This window comes from Passer domesticus, chromosome 5 (assembly GCF_036417665.1).
Source record: "Passer domesticus isolate bPasDom1 chromosome 5, bPasDom1.hap1, whole genome shotgun sequence".
NCBI lineage: Eukaryota > Metazoa > Chordata > Aves > Passeriformes > Passeridae > Passer > Passer domesticus.
This window is the reverse complement of record NC_087478.1, coordinates 80,957,146-80,969,161: the sequence shown is the minus strand read 5'-3', so window position 1 is coordinate 80,969,161 and position 12,016 is coordinate 80,957,146. Positions and strand designations below refer to the sequence as shown.

At 40.0% G+C, this 12,016-nt stretch overlaps 1 long non-coding RNA gene across 10 annotated transcripts in view; it reads right to left on the bottom strand.

Moving 5' to 3' along the window:
- LOC135301148 (uncharacterized) overlaps positions 1 to 12,016 on the bottom strand; it is a 59,231-nt gene that overhangs the window by 7,995 nt on the left and 39,220 nt on the right. For 6 of the 10 annotated variants that reach the window (XR_010362890.1, XR_010362884.1, XR_010362891.1 and 3 more), the window contains 3 exons: positions 3,322 to 3,406; positions 2,345 to 2,476; positions 1,441 to 1,601 (listed from right to left, as the gene is read on the bottom strand). This is a non-coding gene — a long non-coding RNA (uncharacterized LOC135301148). Of the gene's footprint in view, positions 1 to 1,440; positions 1,602 to 2,344; positions 2,498 to 3,321; positions 3,407 to 12,016 lie in introns of all 10 variants that reach the window. The other 4 variants (XR_010362887.1, XR_010362892.1, XR_010362889.1 and 1 more) reach the window with 2 other exon arrangements.

The following is a 12,016-nucleotide window of genomic DNA, read 5'->3' as shown; positions in this document are numbered from 1 at the left end:
GACTTTATTATTTCTTTGTTACTTTCATATGGCACAAATCCTCTGGTCTTTTAGGAAGAAAAAACACTAATTTATAATTAGAAGCAAAAATGTTATTAACTAGTCCCCATGTTTGCAAAGGCAACAGGGAGCTTCTAAAATTTTTTGAGGTCTCGTGGGCATATTATGGTAAGACTACATAAACCAGATATTCACTATGGCACATGATATTCAGAGGAAAAGATTACCCATTAATTCTCAAAACACTTCATAGATGAAGATTTGTGAAAAGACAAATGCAGCTAAAATATTTGTTACTGTATATTGCATTTCCTGAAAGGCTACAGAGGGATTTTTTTTCTTGGTTATAAGAAACCACCAATATAAAAGATCCTTTTTTAAAACCACATTAGAAACCAAATTAGAAATAATTTTAAGTTGTTGCATTCTCTGTTTTTGTTCAAGAGGCACTGAGGCAACAAAGATGAATTACTGATTACTGGGGCTGAATTATCAAGAATGAAACTGAGGGGACTTTCCTTCTGCAGAGGTAATATTAATTGCTGGCAGTTAATGGCAGAATTATAGGTTCATTTTGGTTTTATATAAAACTTTATTGAATTAATTGAACCATGTGCACTGCGTCATAATGGGAAACATCAATAAACTCTAAGGGAAATTTCATTTCATTGCTGCACTGAAGGCTGTTGTAAGAGCTTGTGTTTTTCAGCTCAGATACAGCTGCACAGCATTTGGCTGTTTTGCCTGGCTTTGTTAATCCTATGCCAGGGAAAAGAGACCATTATCCACTAACATTTTATAGACTGTTTGTACTCCAAATATTCTATGTCAAAACTAATTTAGCAAGCTAGGTTCAGAAGGAGAAGAAAGTGCTTTATGCTAGGAGTGGAGGTTAACTTTTGGGAGGCTCAGATGTCTGTACAGGGCCAGGGACAGCTGACAGGGGATTCCAGAGCCACCAACATCATCATCTTGGAGTGAGCTGCTACACTCCTGGGCTCTGGGCTGCTTTCTCCTTCCAGGAGCCTGAACCTAAGAGTTCTGTTGATCCCACCCTCTGCAAAACCTACTGAAGGCATTAAAGGGTGAGTTATATAATAATTGAATTGAGGCAGTGTTTGCACATCGTTATTCTTCTTGATTATATGTTCTCTCCCTTCCCCGGTGGCACTTGAGAAGCTGACACAGACTGGGGCCACCCACAGCATGTGAAAGTGGCCTTTGGAGCATCAGCAACCCAGCTCCAAAACCTCTGTGAACAAACCCTCCTGCACCTCAGGCTGCTGTGCAGCAGGAGACACAGGGAAGAGCATTCATTAGCTCATTTTAGCCTTTTTTTCATCAGGATAAAACCCTCCTGCATGTATCAAACAAAGCATCCCAACTGGTTTCTTGTCCTGGATCCCCCTTTGTGTACATACCAAGAGATAAGGGAGTTACCTGTCAGTGTGCACTCCTGCATCTTTATAATGCTTGACACTTTGAAAGTCTTCCTGCTGGTAAAAACTCCTATAAGCTTGAGCAAGGTTGCATCAATAAGAACCAAATAAATTTAATTTGGTCCAGTTTCACAGATTCTTGCAATCCTGAGTTGGTATACTCTGCAGATACAAAGGAAGTAAAACAAGAGAGGTGACTCCACCCCTTATTTTTGTCTGTATCACAACACTCAGGCAGAAAGGGTTGACAGAACTGTTGTTTGGCTCGACCTGCCCCAAGTTTAGCTCATCTGGGCTCCCTCCAATAGTTGGATAAGAGTAACTATGCCAACAAATGAGGAATAAGCCTATTGTAATCCTATTTAACATCTCTGACTGAGCCATTTGACTCAGCTGCTTCCCTGCAAAAGGCATGATGCAGTAGAGCAGTTCAAACCAGGCTGCTTTGGGAAAACCCTTTCACCTACCAGAACTGATGGCAGTTCTGATATGAAATACAGCATTTTCAGTAGTTGTGACATGCAAATAGCTGTGAAAGAGCTGAGGCTGCTGAAATAAATGTTCATGGTGACAATAAAAATCAGTTCAAGACAATTTATAACACAGAAATTCTTTCCAAGGAGAGGCTGGTGAATTGGATTTGTTACCACATCCCAGGAAAGCACTGTGCTTATTGATGGCTCACACATTCAACTGTGACCATCACAGCACTGATCCCAGAGCATCCCATGCAACTTCTGGGCAATGTTTTCAGATGCATTTTATCTGAATTTGCTACAGATCATGCTAGTGAAACAAAAGTAAATGTTGATTTCCTGTAGGAACAGCAAAATAAAAGGTTTTCTTCATAAGCAGACAGATCATATTTTTTTTGGATAAAAGTTATTTCAACTCTATTCACTTACTCTGTTGGCCAAACTCTTCCTCCCCACCCAGCCAAGGACTTATGCCAAGCTCTGGATAAATCACTGGCAGCCATTTCCATGACATGGCTGGCTTGAAAAGGCTTGGGAGGAATTCCAGCACTGAGAATTCAGCTGCAGGTGGAAGAGCACAATCTGGAATAGGCAATGGCAGTCATCTCCACACACTGGCACTTGCAATCTCTTTTTCTGGCTCACAAAAACTTGTGCAATCATAAGCACTTGGTGTAACACTCCATTACTGCTTACAAGCATCTCCATCCCTGCGTGCACAGCAATGGGACTGAAGCTATTGGCTTGACTTTGAAGTGGCAAGCCCTTAATCAATTCATATTCTGTTCAGTTGGTGTCAGCATTCCTCAATAGACAGAAAAACGTGCTTCAGTTCCATCTCCTAATGATTGGCTGAGAATGGCTCCAAACCCACAAAAACATGCATAGCTCACAATCAGCAGGACCCTCTGTTCATTGTGATGGATGAATGTGGAGTTGGACAGCAGTTGCTCAATATTTTGGAACATCTCTGTATGCTGGCAAGCCCCTCTCTTAGGATCTTCCTTGCTAACAGGCAGCAAGACATTTTAATTACTGCTGACTTTTCTACAGCAGTTTTTGCTGTAGTGGTTAGAGCAGGAGAGGGGAAGGCTCCCTTCACTCTGCTTCCACTCTCACCAGTACAACCCAAATACAACCTGCTCGATCTTTTTTGCAAGATTACACTGCCAATTTCTGCCCAGTTTTTTGTCCACTATGACCCACAGGGGTTTATTTAGTTTTTTGGGTTTTTTGTTTTTTTGGGTTTTTTTTGCGAAGTTCCATTAGCTTCCAACCTGTAGGGAGCTTTTCTATCTAGGTGAAGTCAGCAAATTTAATCTATATAATCCTTGTTTCTCATGTCCTACACCATGGTATTAAGCTCCTAATGTGCTGGTATGTTGGCAGATGAAGATCCTACTTACAGGTTACTAAGGCAGCATTCATCTTTTTCCTGCCTGCGTCATCTTGATGCATATTCAGGCTGATGTCTTCTTTAGGCCCTTTCCTCTGCAAACATAAGCATCAGAGAATTGATTTAGCAAAGAGATGACACTGAAATGCTTTGTCTTGATTTTAGCCTCAAAGCACTTCAGCTGAAATGCTTAGCAACAAAGCACATCTCAGCAAAAAAAGGGAATGATGCTCCCTAATTTTCATTTGTGAAATCGAAAACTCTGGACAATGAAAAGTGGTGTAGGCAATAAAAAGGCCTTCAGCAAGATTATGATTTTGTTCTTAAGCACAGCAGGCCCACAGTGACAATATAATGGCACTTATATTGGCTTTATGGCTATTTTTTGTCTGTGATTTCCTGTTTTGTTAGCTCCACGATAAAATGAGTGTCCTTATGGTGAAGATTCCCACAATCCTGGCTAAATTAAAGGACACTCCTCAGCTTGTCCTCCTCAGTGCTGCATGTACTGTCATTCAGATCACCCACAAAGGCTGTTTTTCCAGAAACCTTAGAGCTGCACTGAAGGTGATGACAGTCCAGAGCTCATCCACACCCTTCCCATGGCATGGGTGTTGAGTGTGTGCATCCAGCAGTGAAGGAGTCTGTTTATCACCACCAGTGTGATCCACAGCACAGGGACAGGGCCCTCCTGTGACACCACCACTGCTGCTGTGCAAAGAGGCCCTGGGAGCACCTGGGTCTGGTCTGCTCTCTGCACAGAGCGAGGCACAGCATCCTGGGGCACAGGGCAGCAAGTTCACCCAGCATGGTGCACACTGAAGGCTTTCCTTTAATCAATTCAGCTAATCAATGAATTATTGATTTGGATCCTCTTTATTGAGGCCACAAACTAGCTGGGCTTTCACAGGAACAGCAGTTCTTCTGTGTCATGTCTAACTCTCTGAGGTGAAAGCCAACACATACAACTAATCGTTCTGAGCAGCAGAAAATGTTTGTAAAAGGGCAAAAGGCTGCTCTGGATCAAACCTTCCTATCCTTGGGCTTGCAGCTACTCACCCAAGCAGCCCAGAAACCCAGCTGGTGGCACAGTAAGGGCTGCACAACCTAGAAAAAAAAATGACTTGGTAGAAGAATCTCTAAGCCCAGAAATCAGCCTTTGTCATGAAGGTTTGTCTGAACAGAAGAGATCCGTGAGGAAAAAACTTGCCAGGTTTCTTCCCACAATCCTAGCAGTCAGATTTTGGGGACAGAAATCAGCAGCAGGGACCTGTCCTTGATCAATCTCTACATGGAAATGTGATAGCAACAGTGGAAGTTTTTAGTGCAGAAAAAAATAAACAAAACAACCCGCTTGGGTTTATGTCTAGACAAACAGAAATACCTTAAAGTTTTTGTTTATTTTTTCTGAATTGTAGAGGATTAAGAAGGACTGTTTTCATGTAATTTTGGAAATAGCAAATCTTGTCAGATCTTATCCAGACTGCTGGCAAAATCTATAATGCTTGCTGTGCTTAATGTGTAACTTCAGAACTTAAAAAGGGGTAGAAGTGTTTGAAAACTAATTCTAATCTAATACTAAAGTAAAATTGAGTTAACATTGAACAATTTTCAAGTCTCAGTAACATCTCAGTACTTAGAATATCTTCCAGCTTAAAAGAACTTTGACTGCACTCTGAAGGAAAATGCACAGGAATTTGCTTCTACAATAAAAAAAAATTAATTTTAAAATTTTAAGAGAAAATACTGAGACCTAGGAATGATTCAGCAAAGAAATGATGTCATCTATGGTAGGAAGACCAATCCAAGAGAGGAGCCTCAGTACAGTTTATAACCATGACTAGAATAAGAACAAGAAATGGAACATGAGAGACATAATAGTTCTTTTTCCTGCTATGCATCCTGCTCTGACACAAAATTTACATGACAGACTAATGTACAATTCACAAGAACTAATTTCCAAATGCCAAAGGGTTACTATCTTTACAGCAACTAATATTTTTATTTCACCTGTTTGCCACGAACCATGACCTTAGCTGTTTCATTACAATCTCTCACATATTCCCTCTCTGTACTAGTGATAATAATCTTCCTTCCCATGAAAAATAGACCCTGTCTTTTTAGGATCATGCAACAGAAATAGGGATAGGTAGCAGTCAAAACACAAAGCAAAACCCCATGTTCTTTGCCCCAGACACAAATACATGACTCAGGGTTGTGCATTTTTTGATTCATTGTGATTTATACCCCTCAAATATCTCATCAATAAATAAGAAATAAAACCAAGAAAGTAGCTACAGTAGGCCAAAACCAGGACTCCAAGAACAAATTCCTGCAGATTATTGAGATTCCAGTCCCTGAATCATAAACCAGATTCATGGGTTTGGCCCTGGCCTCTGTGCAAACAATGTGGAGGCCCCTCTTCCAGCGAGGTTCAGCTTTTGCCAAAATCTTTAAGGAACAGTATGTCACTTTCCTGAGACTGAGATGAGTGATGAAACTTTCACAAGGAGCAGCTGACCCACATTGCTCAAGAGGAGCACTGTCCCAGAGAAGATGAGCAAAGGAACGACACTCCACTTTGGATTGGAAATTTCATCAAGAAATTTGCCAAGTTCTTTGACTCACACGAATCAATCTGTCCCTGGCCCTGACCTGGCCACCAAACCCACACTCTTACATATGTTTAATGCAGGGCTGCCCACTGATCCTTCCTTTACACAACACATTTATTGTTTCTGGTTAAGCTATGGCAACACAACCGTGCTGTTTCTTTCCCTTGTACGTAAGGTAACAAAAAAAGGAGGATGGCAAAAAGAGTCAGAAATATGTTCTGGCTATAAATAGACTCCTTAATTGCTTAGCACGCTTCAATTATTTCGTTGCACAATTACAGTTGTCAGTTCTTTACTCCAAAGAATCTTTCTCCACTGCTAATCCAGAACTATGATTTAAACAGAACGGCATTAGGAATTTCTGTGTGCAGAAAAACACAACCAATTATAATCAGCACTGGCGAATTCTAATTTGACATTAGACATAATTAACTCCATGAGAAATTACCCTTATAATAATATTCAACAGGAAGCAAAGGCATCTTCAGAAACTCATGCTCACTATTAGGTGTAGTCACAAAGGTCCTGTTTTTGATTAACTGCCTGACACAGAGGCTCAGGGTTTTTGGGTAGCCCAGGTACCCCTGGTACTAAATTCTTCCAAGCAAAAGACTTCTTCTATCATCTCCTACTGCTGCAGAGCCTAGGAGGATCCAGAATATTCCAAGAATCCTAGGGGAAGACTGAAGAGAGCCTATGGTACAAAACAGACCTTTTGGACTCCTTGACATGAAAGAGAAAGGTTAATTCAAGTATGCTCTTGAAGTCCTGGCACCTTCCAGCTTACTATCAGGATCTGAACATTCTCTTCAGTTTTGAAAATTCTTCTCCAGTTTTAAGCCCATCTTCTGCCTTTCTTTACTTCTGACAGAATGGTTTAGTCCTGGTTCTCTCTGCCTGAGGATATGGTCACTCAGAGGCACCTTGTCAAGAGCAGCTGAACAAATGGCAGCTCCTCAGCGTAGGTGGCTAAATAAGAAAATTGCTTTTGTGGAGCAAATAGTCTCTCATGTCCAGATCTTCTCCCTGTTGCAATCTTAGCTACAACAACATTGGGTTAGAGGTCTCATTTTAGGTGAAAAATGTAACATGAAATAGGAACTGTTCAATTGGTTTGTTCTGTTCAGTTCACAAATTGAACCGTTCAACTGTTCAGCTTTGGAAAGCCAGATAACCCAAATCAAAACCAACCCAAATTTGTGGGCTGTCCCAGGCAAAACCAGAAGATGGAGAATTGCATTAGACAAGGCAACAGAGAGGGAAGGAGAAGGGATGAAAGAGGCAATACTGAAACCTGATATGCCAGATTTCATAATTGTCCTTGCTTTAAAGAGTTGAGTGTGACAGAGAAAATCACTCCCACGTGGCAAGCCTGGTGACAGTGACTCTCAGTGACACAGAGAAATCTTTTTGTATTTCATTAAGTCACTGTAGTTCTTGGCATCCTCCACTATTGTATACCACAGATAATAGTATTTCTTCACACTTACATTCTATAGCTTGAAAAATATTATCAGAAACCTTCAGGATGAAATCCTGGGTCCAATGAGGTTAATTAGAGTTTAGCCATTTGGTTTAGGAGAGCCAGAGTTCATATTTATAATCTCCTCATTTTCTGTTATCATGCATTCTTTTTCAAACTTTCCTTTTTCCACTTAGAAAGTGCTCTTAGGATAACAAAGCAAACATCCTGTGGATATAGAAATCTGACAGGGAATGAGCCTCTTGTGCTAAAACCAATCCAGACCACTAAATTTTTCACTAATTAGTATTTCTCAGAAAGTTTCTGATTAGCCTCCCAGCTGTTTCCAACACTTCAGTCTGAAACAGCCCAATAAATATGAAAACAAGCTTTCACATTTTAAAAAGCTAATGGCTCCCAGCTTCTAGCTTTTGCATAGGCCAAGATGACCAGAAATAAACTGGGCAAAAAAATGAGCAAGGAAAGCAAAGGCAAGTTCCATGAGGAACTGCCTCAGAAACCACAAATGAGAAAAAACAAGATAAAAGTTAAAACACTGTAAAACTGTGTCCATCATCCTTTTCTTGATGAAGGATTGCTTTTTACTGGCAGCACTAATTTTTCTAAGGTTAAAATACTGTTAGTACTATATATAGATACATATACATATGTCCATATGTTATCTTCAGTGTGGCTACTAAAGGTAAAAGATAATCTATGATCCAAAAGGATGATTTTGGACTCAGATAATTCACTGGTAAGCAGACATGCCTTTCTGTAAGAACAAATGCAGAAAAACAAAACCCTGATGGAAGCTGTAAAAAAACCACATGTGATGTCATATTGCTCCGACAAAATGAAGTCTCTATGTTCATTTTACTCACAGTATTGTTATTTGTAATCAGGGCTAAGGGGAAAATGCATCACAAGCACACTCATTTTTTGGTCCAAAAGTAAGGCCCGTTCCCTGACCTTGCCTTCTTTAATAAATACACAACAACATCCATATTTAAAATAACAAATTAACAAGACACTTCACTGCACACACTTGCATCCCTGGGGAGAAGAAGAGAGTACAAACAACATGTGACAGATGTTAATCACATAACTTAATGCACTACTGAAAGTGGGTCAGCAGTGGCAATGGAGAGCAGCCCATTGGAACCATAAAAGGATGGAATAGAGCTAGAATAAATTATAAAGACCTATAATACAATTGAAATGTGACTAAGGAATTTGTTTTGTTTCTGATGCATGAGAAAGTTTTGAACACATATTTGCAGTGGAAGGCAACCTCTCTTATCTGGACAGCTTGTGTCAGGATCAATGTTTAACTTTGGAAATGGCAATTAACTAGACATATCTCACGTGGAGATGTGGTTAAAATCAGTAGGAGAGGGAAAGCAAATAAGAAATGAATTGATCTTTCTAATTGCATTTTTTCAGACAAATGCCCTTTGTATGGTCATTTTCATAAAGTCATTGACCAAAACCAGGCAGTATCTTTCACAGGGTAAGGGAGACCTTAACAAACATCTAACTTTTTCTAATGATGAGTTACATGTCGTTTTCTTCTCACTGATTCAGCAATCAAGGGATAGGAGTTCATACTTACTACTAAAAAACCTTATAAGCAGCATTAAACCCCTTTACTAAGGTATTAACAACAGAGTACGGTAGGGAGGAGTAGAAGGATGATGTTTTTATGTCAAGTAATTTTGGTCAAAGTAGAATTATAGACAGCACACTTTATACTTGCTAATGTCATCTCCATGATTGCAGCTGCATTGAGATAACTGACTTTTGCTCCACTGATTCATTAGAATTTTAATTTCAGGTATCAATCTTGTTTCAGGAATACTTTTTGTGCTGCCTTTTTGCAGTGAAAATAAAATTCAATCTGTCTGAAAAAGCCTGGATGAGATATTTTCTTCTCTTTTATCTATTTGCTTTGCCTCCTAAATATAAGTTTGCTGAGCAAGAACTGCTTCTATGTATTAAACTAATGCCTAGAAAAACATGGCTAAGATTTTGACCGGGGCCTCAGACAACTACAACAGAAATAAGAAACAAGCATAATAAGTTCTTTGGAAGAGCCCTTCCTTTTGCAATCTGTCCTAAAGGGAAAGGATTGTGCAATTAGAATGACATTTTATCCTTCATTTCTCTAGAAAGGGAAAAAGAAAAGAATATTGACAGAAGGATTGGCCTCCTAAACTAATTTTGATCTGACTGCAATTTCTCAGAGTCTGTACAGTACTAAAATTACAAGATAGAGATAAGTAAATTCCTGTAAATTCTGACCAAATAAAAAATGCAATTGTTCCAATGTTCTTCAAAGAAATAGGAAAAAAAAAAAAGCAATAACCAGGTCTAATTGCAAGAGGACTAAAAAGGAGCAATCTAAACCTATCAATTCCATAATGAAATACAAAAAGACAAGTGCATAGCTTAGGAAATTAGGAATGCAATTTGGAAATTTTTATTTGGAGAATCAATCAACTGGAGACTAAATAAACAAATTATTCTTTCCTTACAGTGTCCCTTTAATTAATATGTATATAAACTTCTGTGACTGGAACTCAAAGAAAAAAATGTAGATGACAGTAAATCTTATTATATTGCTGATTCCTGCTTTGGTGGAAAGGACAACCCTTTGCAGTCACATGCCTGAACCCTTTTTCTCCTGCAGAAATTCCTGCAGAGGTTCCCCTGAGGGGATCAATGCACCACAGAACAATTTAAGCCAAGAGACCAGTGGAGGTCAGCTGGTCCAACACTCTGTTTAAAACTCAGCTGATGGCACTGTTTAAACTGCTCCAGTTTATCAAGATCTCTTTCACAAAGACGGGCTCTGAGCAGGACACGGTGCCTCAGGTGGAGCTGCACAAGAGCCAAGCTGAGGTTTGTAAGAACCTCCCAAAATAATATCCAAGAAGCTTTCCTAAGACTTTAAACATGATGGCTTTAAATAAGGGGTTAATTTTGCAAAAGGTTGAAATGGATTGAAGCAGGGCTGTCCACAAGCATCCATTCAGTCTTGCCTTGGATACACCTCCAAAATCTGCCCATCAGGACATCTGGGCACGGCTCTCTGGCTTTCCAAAGGAAAAGGTCTCTGAAGGGATACAACAACTGAGGGGTTTTATCACAATTAACACTTTTAGTCCAAGTGGTGCAATGCTGCAAAGTGAGTGCAGGTCTCAGACCCTGTGGAAGGCAAACCTGGTGCTCATTGATTGGAGAGATGGAGATCCAAAAAGCAGATGTCTTCCCACAGCCACTTTAGGGTGGCTGCTGCTTCCTGCTCCCATATTTGAAGTGCCAGCCCTCCCAAGGCAGGGAAGGTGGCAAGTCATGACCAGGAAGCTGCACTGCTTGGCTTGGCTACACAGCCAGTGAGTCTGGAATGGTTTTGAAAGATTAAGCAACAAAAGAATTCTGGGGGAGGGAGATGCTGTGGGGAGTGGAAGGGGGAAAAATACTGGTTCATGCTGTAAAACTACCAGTGGTTTTAGACAGCTTTTCACCAGCAGGGCAGCTGCTGGTCTTCCCCAGAGTGAGCTGGTGAGACTGATTTCAGCCTGAATCCTGAACAGAGCTGAGCGTGGTGGGGTCTCCCGTGTGGGCTGCCATGTGCAGAAGAGAGGAGCTGTGCCACAATGACATTTGTTCTGCCAGAGGAGCTCTTGCAGGAGAGTGGCCCATCAAAAAAAGCCCCAGTTTGTTTGTTATATTTTCTAAGTATCAAAATAAAGCATTTAAAGATGCCTTCTACTTTCAGTACTTTATGCTTCATGGTCTAGAATCACAACTACTTTGACTAAATGCAGTGTAGTGAAGATGAAGGCAATTTCACTTTCAAAGTGAGCCCTCAAGCTCACCTGCCATGACACGGTTAAGTATTCACTACATAGCTGTTTATATCATTTAAATCTTTGGTGTATTTCATTTTGTATCTCATTTTTGGAGTGGATTGAAACTACTCATATTAGTCTTGGTAACTATTGAGAAAAATGTCAAAACAAAATGTGCTGGAATTCAAGAGGGATTATAAATACACAGAGGGATAAGATAGGAACTGGCTTAAGCTTTAACTATCATATGTCAAAAGTTATTTTCTAGCGCGTTTGAAATATGCTACATTTATTTTTTTCCTTTTCTGTTACAGTCCAGTATTGACAAAAGGAAAATATCAGCTCAGGTTGTTTACTGGCAGCTCTCTACAAGGCTCATAAAGGGAGAGAATGCACCCACTAGTAAAAAGCCTGAACCCAAAACCTCAGATGATAACAGGCTGAAATCTGGAGATGGGTATGAAATTTAAAAAGAAATTTGTAAGAAGCATAGCACTAACACTGTGAATCCTTCCTCAAAGGGAAGGATTTTTAATGCACTGTGTGCCAAGTCCCTTATCTACCAGTATCAGTGGATGCAAGCTGTCAAATGCCAAGCTTAGAAGTTATTAAATTACTATACATCAAATCTTAAACTGTTGTCTTTCTTAGGATTGTGTGAGAAAGTGCTTAGAGTGTTTGGGCTGATGCATGCTTTTTTCTGCTTGTATCCACCTAAACAAACCCTAGACAGAACACAGTTCCCATGCACTATGAGTAAAAATCCCTGAA